This window comes from Dromaius novaehollandiae, chromosome 4, assembly GCF_036370855.1.
Source record: "Dromaius novaehollandiae isolate bDroNov1 chromosome 4, bDroNov1.hap1, whole genome shotgun sequence".
Lineage (NCBI taxonomy): Eukaryota > Metazoa > Chordata > Aves > Casuariiformes > Dromaiidae > Dromaius > Dromaius novaehollandiae.
Genome location: NC_088101.1, coordinates 40,108,192 through 40,131,697, shown reverse-complemented (window position 1 = coordinate 40,131,697; position 23,506 = coordinate 40,108,192). Strand labels below are relative to the sequence as shown.

The 23,506-nt window shown below is 43.2% G+C and overlaps 1 long non-coding RNA gene across 1 annotated transcript; it reads right to left on the bottom strand.

The window, feature by feature from the left end:
• Nucleotides 1-19,324: 19,324 nt before the first annotated feature.
• On the bottom strand, nucleotides 19,325-23,076 carry LOC112985957 (uncharacterized). The gene is made up of 2 exons (XR_003259869.2): nucleotides 22,443-23,076; nucleotides 19,325-21,656 (listed from the first exon to the last, which is right to left on the bottom strand). It is a non-coding gene; the product is annotated as an uncharacterized LOC112985957 (long non-coding RNA).
• Between the last annotated feature and the right edge of the window lie 430 nt (nucleotides 23,077-23,506).

Sequence of the window (23,506 nt, the reverse complement as noted above, 5' to 3'; positions counted from 1 at the left end):
AGAGTCCTCAGGTGGCAGGCTTTCTGGGTCAGTCACCATACTGCACAGTGGTGGTAATGAGAAAGGAAAAAAAGCCCTAGGCATACAAAAGGCTATTAAAATATTATTTGAAACTTCTCAATGATTTTACTGCCCAGGAGAGAAAAATCTAAGTATTTTAGCATAATACCTGCTCAACTAGCTTTTCATAGAACGATAGTTAAAATTCACTGTAAATGTATGCAGTTTGCATTCTATTTGAAATCCTACTTTTTCCTTCTTCCAAAGAGCTGCTTTTCCTCAGGGCTTGTTTTGCCCCAGGCTGATCATAATATTCAATTCTTTATAGTTTTGCATTTTTCTTGTCCAAGGTCATTCTTCTGTCAGCTCAGTAAGATCTTCTATGTTTATAGTCTCATTTTTGCTTGCTCTCTCTTAGTCCTCTCAGGCCCTCTCTCTTCTATGCTCACATTTGCTACACATGATCATGTTTTGCATTTTTTCACTCTAGCTTTCACTTTAGGTCTCTTATCTCTCCCATTTCTTAAGAAACATGTCCATTTTGCTTCCCTCTCCCTCAGACAACCTTCCTCATCTCTATATGGTTTCCTAGTCATTCCCTTTCTCTTTTAATCTGTTTCTTCTTCAGCCTTATTTCACCTTCCTCTGCTCCTATTCCTATCAAAAACAAAAAGTAAATAGAGAAAAGGCCATTCTGGAGTCCACAGACTGCAGATGCCTTGGCAGTACTCATTTCTTCACAGCTAGCATCCATTCAGGAGACAGTGGATATCACTGCCTTCCCTACTGAGAACCAACAGACAGTAAGGCCCAAGAATTGTTGCCTTGCAGCTCTTTGAGCTCAAGGAGATACTACTGTGGATGCAACCTGCTCTCAGGATATTTAAGAAACTGGGAATTACAACATTTGATCAACACTAATCCTGGACTGATTTTTTTAAAGCAATCACAATTGAAAGTTTCCATTCTGGCTCTGGTCACTTGGGTGAGTACAAACTGTGTTTGCTTCAAAAGCTGCATATTCCTGGCATCAGCCCTTAGCAGGGCAATTGGCTACAGCTGAAGGCAGCATGACAGCAGTCATATCCAGACTAGCTTCTAACCAGAAAAGAGAGCAGCAGGTGTAAAATCCAGGAGGTCGTTCACTTGGCAGAACAAATCTGTCAGGTGAGTATTCATAATACTACAGTAACAGGTGAAAGAAAAACTGGAAAATCTATTTCTGCAGATACAGCTAACTTAAATGTTATTGGGACATAAAATAGACATTAGCCACAGAGCTGGTAGCTACATTTTATTTATGGCTCCTTCTATCCCCAAACAAATGTACATATGTATTTTATCTGATGTGTGTACAGCTGTTTTCTTCTACCCGTATTTATCTAAACAAAGCAGTGTTCAAGCACATGTGTTGGATGGGACATTCTCACAAGGCTCATGGAAGAAGGCTTGCAACTTCTGGCTTGCCAGGCCAGGCAGAGGGGGAAGAGTCAGGGTTAGGTGGGAGCTGCTGGTCTCAGTTTGGCTGGGCAGGACAGGAGAAGGAGATGCTGCTACCAAGCACCGGCAGCACAGCTCTTAAAAGAACAGTTGCCACTAGGACAGGCAGTTTTTAAAACAGCCAGCTCAGGAGCTGGTTGCAATCTTAACATTTGGTTCTAATGAGCTGGACTGAGCTTTCTCCAGCACAGTTGTGCTTCAAGCTGTTTTTCTGGACTGAGGCTGCTGTCCTGGTCTAATTATTGTAATAATTACACATTGCCCTGCCCTTGTGTAATTAACAGGTTTGTGGTTTTGCAGAGATGACCGCTATTAAAACAGAATCAAGCTGGTGTTACTGCAGCACCTCCAAAGCCTAGTCATGGCTCAAGATCCCAGTGTCCTCAGGCTGTGCTGAGAAGGATATAAAGAAGTACCAGAGTGCACACCATTGCAAGGAGGAAGCACGGCATCTTTCTGCAGCCTGACAATATGGTTCAGCATTCCACATTTGTTTTTTGTGGACCCATGATTACCTGCTGCCCACCAAATACTTGCTTGGGTCTTAATCCACATTGATGAAATACTACTCTCATGATCTGTTTGGACCTTCCTCAGTGCAGGCCCTGTTGGATGGGGTGGTGGTGACTATTCTAGGTACTCACACGGTTCCCATCAGATAAATGCTGAAGCACATCACTGTCTCTTCTCACGTACTCATCATCGTGACATCTCTGCGCAGAAAGGAAGCTTAGGTCCTGAGAGACCTTAGAGACAAAGCAGCTTTCCCAGGTGATACAAGAAATCTGTGGCAGAACAGGAACCGAATTCAGGTTTTCCTGGTGGCTCCAGGGTTTGGAGTGCTCTAATCACTGAATAACTTTTCCTCACATCACACTAGATTTGCATGCCATATACAAAGCCAGGATGCAAGTGTTCACACAACATGTCTAATTTTCTCACTTTTAAAAAGGCCAGTGCAAGGCAGTGGTCTGTTACCAAAAAAATTTTGTAATTTTTCCTCTGTTTTAAAACAAGCCAAGAAAGTTTTAAGGCCTTTCCATTTTCTTAATAGTATTTCATCTAAATTAGTTCCACCATTTCCCAGGTAGCTGCTATGTAATCATATATGCACTTATATTACTATTGCTCAAGTGTTACATAAAGTGAGTAAAATTTTATTAACCACATTTGAAGAGAAGCTGGAGCCCAGGGAGGTAAATGAAATGTCACATGGACAGTGACTTGAGGCTGCAAGAAGGCAAACCAGCACTGTAGAAATGTCAAGCAGGTCCTACAGTTCCTTTACCATGTTCCTCGTCAACATAACAGTGGCAGGGGTCACCAGCCAGAGCTAGGCAGCAAGTCTGTCAGCAAACAGACTGAGAAACAGTTTCAAGCATCCAGAACTATGTAGTTTGAAAACTAGAAGAAAGAAGAGGTGGCTTGAAAGCCACTGAAATACTCCATTCACAATGATGAGGTCATAGCCTGAATTTTCAATTAATTTAAAAGTATTTGTCCCTTTACATTTAGACAGAAGTGAGCCGAGACTCCAACCAAAGAAGAGCAAGGATTAGAGGAGTGTGGATGACTAAAAGGTAGTGAGTTTGTCCATTTAGATCTTCATTCAGGGAGGCACTAAACATCTCCCAAACATTTTGGCCCCCATGTTTGGGACCCTCACAGACTGTTTTTACATTTTGCTCTCCCTACAAGTACTTTTTCCATTCAACCACCCAGTTTTTTTCTCCTAATTTTCAAATCCACACCAAACCTTTAACCTCTCTTCTTTGTCCAACGCCAGTGGTCTTTGCTCTCTCACTTTGGCCCCACCTACAGTCTCCACCACCACTTATGTCTGCAGTCTTTAGAGACTAGAAAAGAAGCATTATAAACTAAAATTTAGCTGAAGACTTCATCCCATGACTCAAGGAGTTTGTAGTTTTGAATGCAACAGTCCAATGCCTTACTTCAAGCCAGGCATAAAGAATTCTGATCTTATGATAACCCATTTATTGAGGATACTGAAGCCATCACAGGCTTGTCAGGAGCTCAGGGCTGAGCATTTTCAACTGACAGACTTGAACTAGATAGCCACACTGATTTCCTCAGAACGTACATCTCGATGACCCTACTGTAAGTGCATATTTACTGGGGATCATTTGAAAAAGCAGATTTCACATTCATGCATCACTGCTTATGTGTTCAGGATTCAGTTTAAACACTGTTTATACCTTTCAGGTTATATCCTGTTATCTTTGTCTGTGTACTAAGAAGATTTAAAGTCTCTGGACCATCCCTTAAATCTAACAATAGATTAGAAAAAAAAAATGTAGGGTTGTAAAATGCTTAACAGATACATTAATGTGGATCCTCCATGCAGCAGAACATTGTAAAATTGTAAGAATATAAATTACTTTTCAAAGTATTTTAGTATGTATCTTGTAGGTTTCTAACCTGTTTTAAAATATGTGCTCCTTAAAGAAACACATGATTATGTAAGTGTAATACAACACTTTTTCTGTGTTTTTTTGCACATAAACCCATTTGTTTTTGTAAATGAATCCCAGTGATGACCAAAAAATGCAAAATAAACACAAAGTAGTTATAGAGTACGGAGTCTTTGCCGAGCCATCCATTTCAATGGTGAGCATTGCAAAACTGAGGAAAGTATTTTAATATTTTTATAGAAATAAAATAGTTTAGTATTTTTAATATATCCAACATCTTGCTTTAAGCAGCTCTCCTTTGAAACTGAAGACAAGGAGAGGCCACAGAGCACAAATTCTCTCACCAATTTATGACCTGTCTCCAGTGCTGTTTCTCTGCTTTGTGACCAATGGCAACAGACACTTTTACAGACCACATCCAGCTGCAGATAAGAAATAAACAATTACATCTGCCCCCTGAACAAGAATGAACTCGTTAAGTACCTACCTCATCCTCATTTTCTTGGGTTCCAGCTCCTCCACTGTCTTCAGCCTCACAAGACTCCCCCAGCCTGTGTGATCCCACAATAGAGTCCCGAGTGATTCACTGTGGCAAATTTCCTTCTGTTCAGCCTCATTTTATATTGCCAAACTAGCTGAGGAGGGGAATATTAAAAAAAAAAAAAAAAAAAAAAACAACACACCACACACACAGGAAAAAAAGTGGAGGCATTATCAGGAGAAACTAGAACCATCATAGGAAATGGTGGGTCTGGTTAAGGCACACTGTGTTCTTTCAGCATGTCAGAGAGAGTTTATTTACTGACTATTGGCTTTGGCTGTAGGTCACTAGGGTGCTAATGCCAGGCAAGGCAAAAGGCCTCCTGTCCTTTGATAGGATTTAAGGGTAATCATAGGGGGAAAGAGTGAGAACAGATATTAGCATGTGGGTGTGCGATCACTAATCCAGCAATAATGCATGACTGATTTATTAACTCTTTCACTCACAGAAACAAATGGAAGAAGGTATTGGCAAGCATACGCCTTTCTTTGATGAAGACCACAATGTCCGAATCCCATTCCGAGAGCAAAGTCTTGGCAAATGCTAAACCTGCGTGTTTTGTAATGAGGGATTAATTCTGTCTGTATGCATAATCCCATAAACTCAGAGGAGAGTATTGCAGAGAATTTTAAGAAACACATGCAGAAATGTATCCAGGGCATTATATATATTTATACACAATGAGGGAGAAATATTTCTGCATGCATTTTTTTCCTGTTTATCAACATCATCAGTGTCTGAACTAGGTCGTGTCAAGCAAAGTCAAAAGTAAGCCATTAATCCTTCCCCCACTCTTCTCCTTCCAAATCCTAATTCCATGTGTGGCATTGCAAGAAAAAGCAGCCAAACTCCATGTTGTAGGCTGCTGTTCAACAGTATTATGAGGCCTTGAGGAACACTGGAGCCTCACACACAGGAAAACAGCCTCTGCCCCAAGAGGTTTACAATCCAGTCTTTTATCATACCAGAACGGCTGCATTAGCAGTTCGGCGGGGGAGGGGGGTGGAAGTCATTCATTTACAGCATTCTGAGAATTCGCATCCCATAGGCACCTCCTTGCATGTTGCAATGATATGTCCAGGGAAACAGAGCTGCTGATCTATGCAGTGACTCAGGTTCGAGGATCAGAGGGGCAACTGTGGCACTGACGATGATATCACTGCTAGAGTCATCTTTATGAAGATCAGGAACATCTTGCATAAAAATCAGCAGAGGGTTTTTCCACATGCTAAGAACAGAAAAAGAAAGAAAAGAACAAAATCAAAATTTAAAGCAAAATCAGCCTTTTTATGACTGAATAAAATACATTACAAACTGGCCCAGTATTCTCACTGAGTGGACATAAAGGTTTCTAAATCCTTTCCCCTGCAGTATCAGGTAACACAGGACTGGAAATGCTGAAACACACAGTCCACACCAATGTGGAATTAGCAGCCATGGACATACACGAAGCTTGACTTAACCCTCTGCTGTAATTGCAAGTATTTCTGGCTACCAGGTTTTTAAAAAAGTTGTTCTCTCAGATGAGTTCCTACTCACCCCATCAAGAGTAACATTTGAGTACTCCCCTCCAGTTCAGGACAGAATAGTAGCAGAAAGGCCCTGTTCCCCATGGTGCACTAAGGGATCCATACTGAGGTGGTCAGAAATACACCTCTGCCTGCTCTGCGTGCTGAGCATCCACTCAACAAGGTCTTCTGTGACTCAGACACAGCCTGACAGATCCACAAGTGCTGAGCCGCAAAGGTTTGGCACTAAGGTTCCTGCAGTCATATCCCAGGGTTGTTGGCAGCTCCTTAGCTTGACGTGGAACTTGCAGGTAATTTTTAAAACCTCCTCTGCCTAGTCAGATGGAACTGTCTTAACTGCAAAATGTTGCTCCCCCTTCCACTCTGGAATCTCCAGCAGTTTAACATCCTCCAAACCTCATCAGCCAGAAATAATGATAAACAAAAAGGCAAAGGGGGCATCCAAGGAGGGCTCTGATGGCTCCTTTGGATTTGTTCTGAGATTGCCAACCCTAAACATGCCTCCTTTAAGGAGGATCTATTCTGGTTTCCACCCTGAAGGCCCAGGTGTGCAACTCTTAACCTTTCATGTACTCAAGTCCTTTACCAGGCATAGCATTGAGTCTTTTAAGTTGAATTCTTATGTCTCACTTTCAGAATTCTTCCCAAGTCTGAGTAACTACTGGTATGATCCCAAACAAGATCCACTCCCTATTACAGTCTAGGACAACATTGCTTTTGGATTAAGAGTTATTAACATTTGCATCATGTCTTTACGCCAGAAGGATTTTTCTGGTGGAGTTGTCAGTTTAATTGTTAATCATTTCATGTGCCAGGCATCTCATGAAAACAAGTCAAGACACAGCTCTTTGTTTGAACAATCCGCATTTAGCATTATATAACAAATGAGAATTGATAGCAGGCAATAAACAAAACAAAAAAGACTGAAACAGAGAAAGGGTGAAGAGGGGAACAAAGCCTAAAAGAAAAAGGCCAAAGGTTATCCAGGCCTGCAGTCACATCCATGCAGACAGAGCTGTCTGCCCCCATGAACCCTGCAACAACTAAACATCATTGCTAACCCATTCTGCTACATTTTTGTCCCTCTAACTCCTGCCTTTAATAGAACATGTTATGAACACCAAAATGCAACCCACTCCTGCTCACACAGCAAACAAGTTCCATTCAACAGTCCATTCCCTGGATTATCTGAACAGTGAAGGCTGGCCTGAAACTGGGTGTAGTTGGCCACACCACATCATCTGCACAAGATGACAAAACACAGTGTGCCACTATAAGATATCTGCATAGAAACATCACTTACAAGCAATCAAAAAGAGGCTAAAGCTTAAGATCCCCAGAAAGCTGGGTCAAATTTCTTGTCTCTAGGACATTAGATTCCAAAAGAAAGGAAGAGCTTCACTAAGAAGCTTCAGACTGCAGTCAAAGAGAAAAGCATTGACATGCTGCTGCTTTCAAAGCGAGTCCTCTCACATACACTGTGGGCAGTTTCCTTGCTGACAGAATTGCCTTGTCTAACTCTCTGCATCTTACCTTGCTTTGCCTTGTACTGTGTAATAATAGATTTTGCTTCATCTTCACAATTGATCTCAATGACCTTCTCACATGGATTTGGAGCTGTGTACTGATAATTCATGAATCTGGTGGGCTGACCTGGGCATCCAATCACTTACTCCATGAATATATTGGCTTAATACAGTAACTAATGAACTAAAGAAAAAAAAAAAGATAACCCAGCAGGAAAGTCAGGAGGAATGTGGCCTTCCTCACATTCCAATGATAACAGGCCTCTGGGATAGCAGGTCAAGCCAAGTGGAAGAGTTTACCCTAATAGTCTGGTTTTCCACTACGTATAAAACCTCCAAACCCCATTATAGTCCCACTGTATTTTCTTTAGCACTACATTATCTGTCAAAAATTAAAGTGATTTAGTAGATAGGTAAGATACATATTTGTGGAGATTCTCTAAAGTTAAGAGTTGTTTATTTTTCTTCCCAAGCACAGATAAGATCTTAGACTTTTTCCTTACTTACCTGGTATATATTCAGCACCAGCCCGTTTTAAAACACTGAGACCTTATCAACTGTCTCTCTCTAGTATCATAAAAATGCATCATTCTTTCCTTCCCTGCTTCTTTTTCCACCTTCACAGAAAGTAAAACAACCTTTTACTCTATGACCTTTTCTTTGAAAGCTCCCTACAAATTGTCCTTCAAAGCTTTTATCGTCTTCAGAGGAGGAAATGCATAAACATCCCTTAGCTGTAGTGTGTGATACTTAAAAGAACATGCTGACTGTTCTCATCTTTAGATATCCAAGTCTCTGGCAATGTTGTTGGGAAGTGTCAAATATACAGACTCTATACATCAAATCAATCAACTTGAACACTGCAATTGCTTAACACAAGAACATTTGAATGCTAATATTTAAATGTCATATCTCAGGACTCATGTCATATTTATTGAACATGATGATTTTACATTCCCGTATCAGTCTAGTTATAGGCTTGGACATGTTACTTCTAGCAAATAAGACGTAAGGGAAAAAAAATTGGCCCAGCCTATTGCCATGAGGACTGTACCACCCAAGAACTGCAGCTGGCTAATTTGCAGTTTACTCTCAAGTCTGAAAGCAGCTCACACTGACAGGAAGAGAAATTGAGAAGGTTATCTCCCACTGACCTGTTGGCTTCTTCCTCACAAAAAACAGTGCAGCTTCAGGGTTGAACAGTCTACAGACATAAATCTTAACAGCTCTGTAAACATCTGCATGATCATTCATCACTTATCCTTCCTTGCTTTTGGCCACCAGTGCAGTTTAGGGAGAAATTCCTGAGCTGATACATTTGTAAGTCTCACTATGTAGTGGCTTTTCTTGAATAAAAGTTTGTGTCTTTGTTTTGCTCTAGGCCTAGAAAGAGAATGAAGAAACCTGGCCAGCTTGTCAGCCTAATCAATTGACTAATCAGAGACTTTTTTTTATTATTTTTAGTGGGCTCTTTTCTATTTCACCAGCTCCACATCAAACTCTTTCATGTCTGTTGCTCAGTGTTTTGAAGCTGTGGCACAATGCAGGACAGGGCAGAGATATCAGTCAGCTTCGAATGAACCATGCCCACAACCAGCATAGGCCAGTACTCTGGAACACCCCATGGTCACTTTTCTTAGCAGCGAGTTGCACATCATGCTATAGACAAACCCTGAATATTTTCAAAGAGCAGCTCTGAACTGCTTCTCATCTCAACTCTGCCAGGATAAATGAGGAATTACTTCCACAAGCACTGATGAAAAACAAAACTGGTGGCTGGACTTAGTAAGATACATGCAAATGCTGCCAGCACTTTCAGGCAGGGCCCTTGTTTTTCTGATTCTGCACAGCAGGTAGCCTCACGCTATTTTGACCTGTGATGAGGGCTTCTAGGCTCAAGAGAGAGGCAGAGAGAGAAAAGAAAGGGAGAAAAAAAGATATATATATATATGAGAGAGAGAGGCCCATCAGCCAGTCAGGAAGGCGAGATAAATTGCATGATAAGCATCCATGGCCTAGAGGAGGTTCCTGTGTTCTCATTTACAAAATGTCACAGCCTTGATCTACAATCCATGGCCTCTTATTCCTCCTCCTCCTTTTACATCTGTGAGCAACTGTTATCCTTTATCTTACTCGGAGCTAAAGCTGAGGAGACCACATCTTTGTCCGTGAAACACCCTGCCCACGTGTGGTAGCCTTGAAGAGATCACATTTCTCAAATATACTTCTTGTGGGAGCAGGATTCCTCTTTCCAAGTAGCAGGTATTTCCCCCCAACTCACTGTTGTGAAGCACTTGGAGATCCTGGATTGAAAACTACAAAATACCATTGCATACCTTTTAAAATGTAAGGGAACTACTTCTCTTCTTTCAATGTAACTGACCTACTTTTATAATTTTTCAGGCTCTTAGAGGATGACCTCTGATCACAGAGCTTTTTGTTTTGAAGTTACCAGTGTCCCCAAAAGTAAAACAAAAAGCACCTGCAAATAGCATTTCATACAAAAATAAACCACTATTTCTTCAGGTCCTACAGAGCCAAATCCAGCTTTCTTGAGGCAGTCCAGGCAAGCACTAAGAATCAATGAGTTTGATCCATGGCATTCTTTTTTCTACAACAGGCCAGCTAACAGATCATGCTCACAAAGCTATGCCCATTTCTTCCGTGAGATGGGTCACAAACAAGCACAGGAGAGTAGAATAGAAGAACGTTTGTGAGAATCTAGGCAAAATCCAGGTAAAACAATAGATAATTAGGGGAGTTCTTTTGTTAAGAAGGACTAAACAAGTTCTCATTTCAAAGAAGAAATTGTAAGATGTTTAATTTACCTGCTGATTCATAGTGCCATGACACCAAAAAAGTGAACAGAGGGATGGGAAAAGGAAAGGTGCAGAGTTTCCTATCACGTTGCATGCAAGCTACTCAGGAAAGGACAGAAACTGAGCTCAAATCTATGCTTTGCTGCTTATAGCGTTTGCTGACAGGCTAATAGATACTGACTGAGGGAAAAGGTTTTGGGATTTGACATCCATTGGCAAGGAGAAAGCTCATCATCTGTATGCCTTGCAGCTGCTGATTCCCAGCCAACACACTCCTGCTCTGATGTCACTGCTCTAAATGAGGGCCGTACTCTAATTTAATCCCAGGAAATCTTTGCTGAATTATTAGCAAGGCTCTGACTTCCGCAGCAACTGCCTGCTGCTCCTCAAGCACAGAGAAGATTCCCTAGCTTCAGATTCAAGCAAGGAGGATTTTGCAAGTAATAATACCTTGGTCTAAAGTCCAAACCTCTTTTCAAGACACATGCGTTTACAAAAATTCACCACAAGCACTCAGTAAATGGGACAGAATCACGCAGTTCCTCAAGTGACCAGAACTGGGTTGTGCCCATAGCTATGATTAACTACAGCAGAATGCCATCTTGGTACTGAATAAACGCATTCAGAATACAGGAAAATACTGCAACAGTATTTCATCTTACATTCCCACTGTTGAAAATGGCTGGGAAGCTAAAGTCTGCTCAGCTTTCAGAGCCTCTTGTGGATATGATCACTTATATATAAATGGAAAACTTGTTCATGACTCATCTGCCTGTATTATCAAGTGGATTTTTTAGTCCAATAGCCAGACATCCATTATGCTGGTTGCTAAATGATTTACATTGATGGAGTACACACTGTATGCAGCGCTTGCAAATTTTATATGCTGGCTGTACAGAGAATGAATGCTTGCTGATTATGCTCCAAATAGCAATGAACCCTAAACGACTAACTCACAGTAAGGAAGCCAGAGATACAGCTGTTGCTTCGCTACCTTAAAGGAACATTTGCTGTTTGGATCCTAAACAACTACAAACTGAAGTAAATGTAGATTTACATCAGTGAAGAACGGGCCCATGAGTTCAAGCCGTCTCTTTTAGTAAATGGTGTTAATGCCCTGAACCCCATAGACCGTATTCCAGAACAAGGCCCAACCCTTCACCTGGTAAAGCAGGTAAGAATCCAGCTACTTTGGGAATCCAAGCAACTTATGCAATGGAGCCACAAATATCAGGCATCAGGAAAAAGGCAAGTCTGGGGAGAGAAACAAAGACATTTCTGAATCATCCTGTGGCCAAAAAATGACCCCTGCCATACACAGCCAGACTGAACTTGGGTATGGGGAAGTAGTGCTACTGATAGCTGAGGAAGCATTTGAAAGAAAGATTTTGGCTGGCAGGGACCCTCAGAGGTCACCTCGTCCAACCTCCTGTTCAACACAGAGCTACCTCCACATGGGATAAGGTTGCTCAGGGCCTTGTCCATTGAGGTTTGCATATGGATTGAGGTCTCAAACTATCTGGATACCAGTTCCCATGCTTAGCCACGCTTGGGGAGTTCCCCCCCCCAGTGTCCTGCTATCATTTCCCTTGTTGCAACATATCTCTGTTGCCTCTTGTCCCTTTGTTGTGCATCTCTGGGTGCTTCTGAGCTTACCAGCTTTGTTAGCACAAACAGAACCAGGTGACACAGCAGAGCCATTACTACAGGCCCTACGTCCAAATAAGCAACAGCCGTGGGACTCCACAGCCCACAGGCAGGTAGAGTGCAAGACCAAACGGACATCACCACCAGAGGAACCAGATGCAGTTCTACAGATTAAGGGCAGTTACAAATTTAGCTCAGAGCCTCACTTAATAGTTCACATGGCACTTCAGGACTCTGATGCACATGCAATTGTCTGATGTCACCATACAACTCTCCATCCACAACGCTGCTGAGTCTGTGCTTCAAGGAATCCCAGCTAGGACTTCAATAACAGTAAAATCACACGATGGGGAAAAACACCTGCCATACAGAACACTTCTCCCTTTCATGAGTCCCAGAGGAAATCACACAGTGTATCACAGAATTAAATGGAACGGCCAGAAGTGACCAGTGTGATTGAAATCAGACCCTACTGTGTTCCCAGAGCACATTATAAAGACAGATGAGCAAGTGACTTCCCATTCCAGTCATTAACGAAATTGCTGCCTGCAGTCAGTGAGATTTCAACTCCTGTTCTGGGCTCTGAGTTACACCTACAAGTACATTTGTCACCAAAGACCATGGCAGGGGGAGGCAACCACACATCATACTGGTGCACATATTAGAAGACCTTGCATCAGTGTAATCTCTAAACTTTGCAACACAATTGATCCAATAAACAAAAGCATCAAATGTCCATTTTTTTAAAATAGCCTTTTGCATGTGAGCAGCATCTGTCTTCCAAAACTAAGTATTTTAGAAATATTAATGGATAAGGCCTCAGTCATATCTTAGAATTCAAGATGGCTCTGTGCACCAACCAGTGGGGTTCAGGAATGGGAAACAGAGCACACAATGCAAGTTTCCTAGTTAACATGAGACACCGTATTTCAGCTCTAATTGCATAAAATTAGACAAAGCAGAAAGAAATTAATTATGAATCTCCTCTTAACAAATGAGAAACATATTCCTTTGTCTCTGGAAGGAAAGATAAGGCACTTCGGAGGATCATTTTAGAGGCCAGTTTATCTGCCCATTCTCTCTCCTGCTCTGCATCTTTCAGATGACTTTGTAGAGTGGCTAAAAGGGAAGATGTGAACAGATGGCTGTTGGACTGATAACCAAATCTGCTTCTCGTCAGATTAATTGCTTACAACCCAGCTAAAGACTGCAGCCTGGTAAAAGCCTGCTTCAGTCCATATGAAGAGATTAAAACACATTCCTAAGAATGAAAATGGCGTTTTGATACATGTCAGGGGGTGTGAAAAACGCATCTCTAAAATAGAGTATTTGTCCTTCCACAGTACAATGTTAAAAGGTTTAAAGTTTACAGGAACATGCAGGTCAAATGGAATTTTTAAAGGCATGGGGCATTCATGAGGATTAACAAATCCTAGGATATTTCACAGAACAGTATCAGTGTCATGATTGCTTTTCATTTATTCAAGGCTTTGGCATCAAGCTGCTTATAGCGAGACTTGGAGGCTGCAGTAAAATCCAATTTCATACATCTTCTGATTATGCTGAGAAGAGATGCCCCTTCAGAAAAGCTGGGAACACACCAGAAGACTAGAGCATTGTACTAGAGAGTGGGTTGACCTCAGTAATTATAACTCTCAGTGCAAGGCAAGCAAATGACAAACTCATGCAATGCAATCAATAAAGAATGAAAGGATGGGAACATAAGTAGGGCTGCTCTACCTGATTATATGGAAAATAGACACTGACTCACAAATCTGATTACATTCTTTGAGACTGCAGGGTTGATTGATAAAGATAATTATGAAAATATAACAACTGAGGTAAAGTATTTGACTTAGTGCTGCAGGGTACTCTATTTAAAAAGCTAGCTCTATCCCAGGTCAATAAAAGCATGTTAAACAGATTAAAGACTGGGCAACTGGCAGAACTCACAAAGACAGAGGAGAAACATGATCAGTTGTGGGAGTTTCTAGTTGGGTTCTGCAGGGTTTCCTTCTGGGTACACAGCCCACAAATGTTCCTCCCCCCGCCCGGTGTAACGGACATATACATGACACATACATTTGTGATACATGCACACATATCTTTATCATACAGAGACTGACACAGGGTAAAACAACCTGATCATGAGGTAAATTCAGCTGAGTAACACATCATTCAAGCAAATATAATGCAGTAAGTGTAAAAATAGGAAGCGCAGGTCACACTTGCAGAACAAGAAAGTATATTCTAGAAAACTGAGAATTTGAAAAGGAGTTGGGGTAACAATAAAGAGATTACACATGCTTCACGATGAATACGAAATGAGCAAGCACAATCCCTGTGTGCAGCAATCACGGGGAGAAAAAGGTTATTGTACTGTGCTGCCTTGCACTGGAAGGGAACAGTAGTGAAAGAAGAGATTATTTCTCAGGTCCCTTGTAAGAACTGAAGAAGAGGCAGAAAGACCCACAAAGATTTGAGAAAATGGTCTGCAGGAGAGGCCCAGGGAACTCCAGCTGTTTGGGTTATCAAAAGGAAGACTAAGAAATGATTCAGTCACCGTGTATAAATCTTTACAAGGAGAAAACAGTGGTTACCAGACCACATTTCATTCAACAGAGAAAGACACACATACATGTACACACACACAAAAACCTAATGGGTGAGACCAAACAAATTCATCTGTGAAATCAGACACAAAAAATGAAATCCACAAGTCATTTAATCAGAGGAGCAAAGTACCTGGGGGAAGATTTTTCATCTTTGCTTGGTGTTTCCAAACCAAGACCGGATGTCTTTATGCAGAACGGGAGCTTTGGTCTGACTCTTCAGATCAAGGGGAAAACAAAACTGAGACCCTGCTCAGCGCACCAGCTTTCAGTCCATGGTGTGGGCCCACAGGTTATCTCCGAGACTGTGTGATCCTTTCCACAACGCTGAGATTCAAATGTCTTATCAGCCACCTACACTCAGCTAAGAGCCATCTTCTCCCACTATCAGTCCTGAGGTTTCCTTACACATAGGCCATGTATCCTTAAGAGGGCTGATGAAGAGGCATGATCATTTTTAATGGATATAATGAAAAAAAAGGTAGTATTTTCAGATGGGTATCTAAAAAAGCATGTGGGCAATACACACCACCCACTTCTGCATGCCAGGTGACAAATGGCTACAACATATCCCAAACAGACTTTTAACTCCTCTTAATCCTGCCCTCCTCTATTCTTCCCCTACTATAAACCACACAGCTTGCACAAGGCCAATGTGTTTCTCACTCTGCCTCTCAAAAAGAATTAACTAAACAGATGACTTCACCTTTTCCTTGTTTTAATCTAAACAGAAATCCCAGGATCACACTGAAATTAACTTTTTTTTTTGTTATTAGATCACATCCTTCCCTGTAACTCGGACATTATCTCTGCCTGAGCAGGTGTGAAAGCCTTCAGGAACACACCCTGCAAATCCTTCACCCACAATTTTCTTACTGTGGAGCAACATGTGCATTTTTAGAGATGGGAAACAATAACATCCCTTACAAGATGCTCTCTCCACTCTTGGTAGAAATACACAGCTTCTCCTAGACTTTTCTCCATACATGAAATAGTTGAGGCTTACATAGCCACTCTTGGTTGCAGTCTGAAAACTAACAGCGGCACCCAATAAATACAATCCCCTTGCTGGGACCTGGGCAGTCATCGCCCAGGTCAGCAGGACCACTCTGCAGAGAGAAGAAAGTCTCCAGGTGACCCGGCTGGGTCTTGAAAGAGCTGTTGATAATTTAAGAGCTTATCTAGCTCCACAACGACAAGGCCAAAAGTGGGAAACTGTCTCCTCAGGGCCTGCTGCCCCCCACCGAGGGGCTCTCAGCAACGGCTGGGCCGAGGCGCGGTTGCCGGGGCCGCCACGCCGCTTCACGCAGCGCCCTTCGCACACACCGCCCCCCCCCCCGCCGGGGGGCCGTTGCGGCCGTTGGCGGCGGGGTGCGACGCGCGCGCCGCGAGGCCTCTGGCGCCACCCAGCGGCCCACCGCCGCGACCCAGGCGGCCCCCGGCGGGGGCTGGGGGGTTCCTCGGGGCTGGGGGGTTCCTCAGGGCCGGGCGGCGCCGAGGGAAACGCCGCGCCTCGGCGCAGGGTAGAGCCGCCATCTGCCCTCGGAGGCTGCAGGGGGGAGAAGGCAGCTTTCCTGTCCCCTTCCCCTAGACCAGGGTTTTGCTTGCTGAATAACACCTCACAGCTTAAAGGCAGCAGTAGCTCCCTGGGGAAGCAGATGAGACATGATTTCTTCAGGATTTATACAAGCAAACTGGGGCGTGCAGGGCCAGAGCTTGGCCGCAGCCTCACCCACCCCAGGTGGGCTGCAGAGGCTGCCTCTTCCTTACTGGGGCTTGTTTCCACAGGCCCCCTCAGAAGCCCCCATTGCTGGGAGGAGAAGTCCCCGTTTCTGAGAACACCGCTTTCCCACCGCATTTGGCAGACACCAGCAGCCCAGCTCTGGCAAGGCGAACACAGCACATGAGCAGACATACCTCACGAGGGGAGACCGTGACACTGAAGTGCCAAGGGTCGCTCACATCTGGCGCTCAGACACCAAGGAAGGGTCTCTGCTGCCTGCACCCTTCCTTAACTAAACCTTCCCCAGGGTCTCCTGTCCCATCAACAAGCAGAAGGAGAAAAAGCATTCAGGTGCTTTCCCAAGAGCTCAGCAAATGTAATTTGCTAATGAGAGGCAATGCAAAACAGCTTCTTCAGTCAGCTTTTTGTGACCTTTCTTACTACCAAGGCAGGAGTCATTTATTTTGCGGGGCAGGCACCATCTCCCCCTCTGCGCCTGGGCAGCAATTAGCACAGCTGCTTTCCAGTCCTCATCAAGCCATCTTCCACCACTACTGCAGCCAAAACACCCACAACAGGTTTAACTAATCCTCCCCTCCCTCAGTATAGAGCTCTTCTATACAACAGACAGCTGTGGTGGGCTGAAGATAGCTCCAACCTTAATGGACCCATATGGAGAAGGAGCAGATAATGATGTATGTGCATGGTGCACATTTTTAATAGAGTTTTTGTTTTTAGTATTTTTTTTGCATAAGAAAAAATTGCCCACTTTGATGCTGAATTATATTTATGCAGGAGGCAAGTTCCAAAGTCTGACCGTTGCTGACTATGACTATTGCCAATTTGCGTTTTCACAGATTTTTCCCTTCTGTCAAATCAATCCATAGAGTGAAAATTCACTTAGGGCAAACATTTTTAGTTCTAGCACCCAACCCAAATTTGACAAAAAAGGCAAAGGCAGCCCCTCCTCTGCCCCCAGCTGTGAGATCTAGGCCTGCAAATTTGCTATATAATTTAAAAAAAAAAAAGCAATTTTATTCCAAGAATTGCTGCCAAAGCTTAGTGGTAGGACCACACTGAAGTGGGCACAACAAAGATAAAGTAATCTCTTCAGATGTCCTTGGATGCATTGCCTCCTTCAACCATTTAACTGATATAATGAGCTAAATGAAAGCATATTTTAATATCACAGACCTACTGCTTATAATAGTTGAATTAACACAATTTTAATGTAAACAATAAGTCTTTCAACCCCTCACCTTGACTCTCAGCATCTGCAGGAACTAACCTATAAAAATCCAAAGATAGCCAATGTGCAGACTACAAATTTAGTCTGAATTGACTCCTATTTTCTACCTTTTCCACCCAAAAAGTACACTCCTTCCCCAGTTTGTTCCTGAAGTATCCAGGATCCTAGTGCTGCTTTTCCACCTGCACCACCAGGCATCCAAACTTTTTGTCCCTGTCCTTATTTCTTCCACGCCACTGTAGTCTTCTGTCGTCTTATGCTGCAGGCTGTCTTTGGGACAGCTTTACTTATGTCTTGCTCCGGTAGCAATGAGCTGATTATTATTCACAGAGGAGACAGCATCTCAGTGTTTCCCTGTTGTTTTGCTTCATACAGCCTGTCATTTTTATGCTGACAGGGTCTTTCTGATACCTGCAAAGTGATCTGATAAGCTACTTGTACTCTTGGTTTCCTCAGACCTTCTCAATGACTTTTGCTTTTTATAATCCTCTTTCCAAAGCCCAGAAATGGCATTTTTCTTAGCCTTGCTGTTTGACACTTACTTCTTGAACTTTGCAAGCATCTTCCCCCTAAAGAGAGGAATGCAAGTAAATATTACAGAGCAGCCTGCCCTTCTACATTTGAAATTCAGATCCAAACTTGATCTTTTCCAAGGCTCAGAGGTTCTAATTTAGGAGAGAATCCAGGCACAGTCCTCACTTTTGGTTTGTCTACCAATACCTGCCCCACCTGGGGTATCTAAAAAGCTGTTTTTCTATTAGCTTATTGTATCAATGATGCATCGGTAAGGACAGCTGTTGAAGGAGCTGTTTCTCAGGTCTGTCCTTTGCAAATTGCTCTCCATGGGCACATACACCTTATAACCACACAAAACCTTGCTTGGTTGGGCTCAGTGTGGGTGGACCCAGGCCTGCATTCCTGCAAATATTTGTGGCCACAACCTAATTAATCTTACCGTTAAATGTTTTCCTAAGAAACAGTTAAGATAAGTGTACTTTTAAGATTATTTTTGCCTCAGTTTTACACTCTCACTCTTGCCTTAGTTTTATACTCTCTTTGCCTCAGTTTTACACTCTGGTAAGGACCATCTTTCCATCTCTGCTTGTTCAGTGCTTTCCACTTCAGTGTCACAGTCTACTGGAAGGCCTGCCAGATACTCTGCCCTTACAAATAACTAACAATAAGTAATAAACATGTGCAAGTATGGAATCCTTCCTTACTTGTAAGACTTTTCTAAAAGTAGGACACAAAATATCGTATGTGCTGCGTAAATAAGAGAAGGGTTTGAAGGTTTTCCAATTATGATTACTCTGGAAAAACACAGGTAGGTTTGGGTTTTATACATGTCTGTTTTCAGAGTTGTTGAGCATGTGCAATCCCCTCAATAGCTAGAGGGAGCTGAGTCTCCTCTACACATCTGCAAGCCCATCCACAAGAGGAATAGTAGCACTGTATGCCAGTGCTGAACTCATTGCTCATAACACTGTTTTAGAGATGGAAATCAGGACCTTGATTTCTCCTAATACATGGCTGACAATGCCATTTTAGCAGCAAAATCCTTCATCCACACATTTTTAAGGAGTGAGGAGCCAGAGCCTGTCAGGTGGATTAGCCATATACCAACTCCCCAGTGCACTACAGCAGAGCCATAGTTAATCTGAAACCTTGATCACAAGCCAAAGGGAACAATTATATAACTTAGAAATCTGAAAGGCGAATAGAACAAAAACAAACAAGAAAGAACAATCACCCTTACTTACACACGTGCACATTTTACTACGACTCTTAGCCAATCAAGACTGTCATATAATTGGCTTTTTTAAAATTACAAAAATGATGGAAAGATTGCAGTAATTAAAAAGTGCAGGCAAGACGTTGAAAGATGATAAATTACATAAAGCCAAAGTGTAAATGAGGCAAAATCTTCACAAGTTTTTATTCACTTCCACAGAGTTTACAGAGTTTGTGGATTCACTGTTTGTCTCTTCCTGACTGCTAGGGACAAGCCAGTGTCATACTGGTCCAGAGGGCCAGACAGCCCTCAGATGGTATGGAGTCACCCAGCTCTTAGACAAGACCAGAAGATGACTTTTAAAATATGGTATCAAGCCTCAGAAAAGATATCAGCCATTGAAGTGCGGCTTTTTGGCTTTTCACCACAACAGATTGTACGGACAAGTTATGTGGCACGTGCCTGAATTGTCATGAATCTTTGAAGCAAACTTTGGAAAGCTGACAACAGAGGAAGGTCAACTAGCAATATTCCTCCCACGTGGTTAAAGGAGATGGTCATGCAAATGCATTAATTGACCATATTTATTAGGACAGTGCCTAGCACCCCTCAGGGTGGGGCCCTATTACATTAGGCATGTAAAAATAGAACAAGTCTCTGCCCCCCAAAATCTTACATTCTCTCTATACGAGGTAGGAGAAAGGAAGCAAAATATAAGCTGAATGATCTAGCCATGGAAGTGTTAAGATACTACTCTGTCAGTGTCAAATGCCACAGGAAGGCACTGTCTGTAGCAAACTCCTAGGACCTACCTGATCCTAACGGCTGATTTTCAGGAAGCTAATGGTTCCCCTGCACCAACAGGCCTGACAGTTTGTCTCCAAATGAGAGCTTCACTTCAGCCCAAACCTGGCATGCAGTTAATCCCAGATATCTGGACATACACTCTTATAACTATTGTCTCCTGAGATCCTGTTTGCAACACAAGGGGTGCAACCAACTTGTTTGTATTCACAGCTAACTTGGGTTTTCTTTTCTTTTTTCAAAGATGTCCCAGGTTGCATAACCCCTAGCCCTTTACGTACACATTTCTGAAGCCACTGTGACTGTGCGGCACTGCTCCTCACTGGCATGGGCAGCAAATTTTTTATATTTAATACTGCTAATAATGATAATACTTATTACTTTTATGGTTCTTTGTATCTTTACAGCACTGAAAAAACTAACTAACTAAGCTACTAGAAAAGCTATTCTGGCAGCATTTCATATTTAACAAACCTATACATTTGCTTCCTGCCCAAGCTCTCAAGACACTGCAATGAAGGTGCAAGAGTAAGCTATCACTGATGAAATGTCAAACCTGGTGTCACCTCCACTTCAGCACATATGTATGCATACAAAAGCCAACAAGCTAGACAGTAGACACTATACTTTTTTTTTTTTTTTACACACAACGTGTAAAGAATGGTTCAAGTGCGAATAACCTTAATTTGGATTAAGGGAGCAGGCAAGGAAGCAGCCAAAGCAAACCCACTTGTGAGAGGGTAGGTAACGTGTGCAGTTTTGTCTATATCGGCCTGCTCTGAATTGGAGACAAAATGGCTGGCAGGCCTTCTTGCCAACTGAGACGTTAGCAGGAGGCAGTGAAGCCAAAGGATCGCGTGCTGGCCTTGAATGCAGACTTAGTGCTCTGTCTGCGCTCTGCAAACAGCCGTGACATACAGCGTACTTCACTTCCCCGTGCCTCTCTTCCCTTTCCCACCCATTGCTAGTTTTGTAGATCACAAACTCATCTGGATAGAAGCTGGGGGCGGGGGGGGAGGGGGGGTTATTCCAGCTATGCACAACAGAGCCCTGATCTTAGTTGGGCCTCTAGGCACCAGGTTAATATATATAATAATAGTGTGGTACAAAAAAACAAAGGCTTAACAGTTTCATGACGGAATGCATCTCAGCTGAGTTCATGTGCGAAGCACTTTGAAGTTGAAAGGCATTGCAGCATGTGAAAAGCTAAGCCTTGCTTTCATATGGATTTGTTGATCTTCGGGACTCGAAAAGCTGCTCCAAACATGCCTCTGCTCAGCAAAGTGCAGCATGCGAATCCCTAGTACACACTCCAGTCCTCAGCTTGAATAGTATGTCCAAGAAATTCCTATCCAAGAATGTCATTAATAAAATCCATGTCATTATAAGCAAGTATCCTTACTCTTAGCACCTCTGTATATTAAGAATGAGCATCCCTGGGGAAAAATGCAAACAGACTTTTCACAGTGGTGATGATTTTGGCATTATCTTCTCTGTGGCTTTGAGTAACTCACTTTCTGGTTCTCCTGTGTAAGCTGCCATCTGAAATACAAAAATTCAAAGAAATGTGTTACAGCATGCAAACGGGTTGACATGATTCTTCTCCGTTCCGAGTCCTGGAGTTAAACTGACTTTCCAAGGTTCATTTAAGACAAACTGAGTCCCAGCCAGGAATACACTGCAACTTGTGACTCTGTATCCAGGCTTATTGGCTGGGTCCTTCCATGGGCCTGGACTGAAACGCAGCCTAAACACTCCCCAGGCAGATACTAGACCCAAGCTGCTGCTTGGGGCCATGCTTACTCTAACCGTTCTCACACTTGACCGCTTCTTGCTGCTGTTTTGACTATTATTTTCCATGTTTCAGAAGCACGGAGCACCCTGGCTCGGGATTCAGGACCTCCCTTGCGAAGCGTGGCCCACGCACACCCAGAGGCCCTGGAGCTCACCTTCTGGTTAAGACAAGATGCAGCAACTGGGCAAATCCTCCCCAGAAGGAAAGGACAAGCGCTACCGCAGAACAAGGGGTCACACGGAGCAGCTTTGTGCCTAATTCAGCGCTTCTGCATCGTTTCAACATTTCTATACGGTTTTGTGTACATACACTACATAGAGAGCAGCACTAGTGTACACACGTACACACGCATCTATCCCAAAGGAGAAAAGCTGTAATTAAATAACGCCGCAGGACACCCGCAGACCCTCCCACCGCCGCGGCAGTCTCCAAAGACGATGCCACTAGGTGGAGCTGAGTAACAAAATTACGTGCACAGCTGCAGCATCAGCGGCCTGACCTAAGAGGCAGGTTTAGACACGTTTCTTGCTTACCGGGCACTAATGTTGTTTCCCTGGCCAGTTGATACAGGGACAAGCCGCGGCGAATTGTCATTAGGAGATTGCAGAACCAGGCTCCCCAGCCGCGCTGATTCACCCTTAGCGGAGGATGATGTCAGGCTGGGTAGATTTGGCAGTCAGCAGCGAATTTGGGAAACAAAAGGAGAGGCTTCTGCATGCCTCGCAGCTTACAGCGGGGGAAAGTCTCATCCATCGTAGCTTCTCTTGGTTACCCGGGAACAGGGAGTCTGCCGTCTTTGGGCGCTTAAGTGAAACACTTTATTCATTGGCGGCCTCCCAGGAGCCTGGCAGACGCACGAGAAGCTCCCCCGTGGCTCCTTCTCCGGCCGCCTCGCCGTGGCTGCTCAAGCAGGACTCACGGGGCCTCGGGATCTGACACATTTCACGTGATCCAGCAACAGCAAACTGCATACCAAGTTGCCCGTCTTCTTGGCGAGGGGCCCAGCAGTGGAGAGAAGCGCAGCGAAAAGCCGCAGTAAAATAAAAACTCATGGCGCAGACAGGGATGAATGTCCAGGGAAACAGTCGAAGGGCAGGCACCTGTGGCAGCAAAAATACAGTCTGTGCGGCACCGTAATCTTACACGTGCAGTGGTGACAAAAGGCTGAAGACCGGCGCACCAAGCAAAGCGCTGCGGAAACATGCACTCCTGAGACTCCCCACCTTAAAGAAGTGACACTGCCAGGTCTTGTTTACACACACAGAGTTTGCACTGGTTTGTCTCCGTCTCTCTGGAGGCAGGCAGCGTAAAGCGTGCTCAGCTCCCCACAATGGATGGGATTATCCCACTGTGAAGGTGGTTAAAACCATCCGGTTTATTTTGTAAACTCGTTTGCCTATAGCCACTTCTGTATCTAAACAAGTAAGTTGGGGGAAAATCTGTTTTTAACTTCTTAAAAGTATTATAAGCCGAGTAGATAAACATATGTGGAGACGGAAGGGGGGAAGGTAAAAGAAAAAAAGATATTAGCAAATAAACAAATGACAACATCTAAAAACTGTTTAGGATGCAGATTGCCAGGCTCAATTTGAATTGT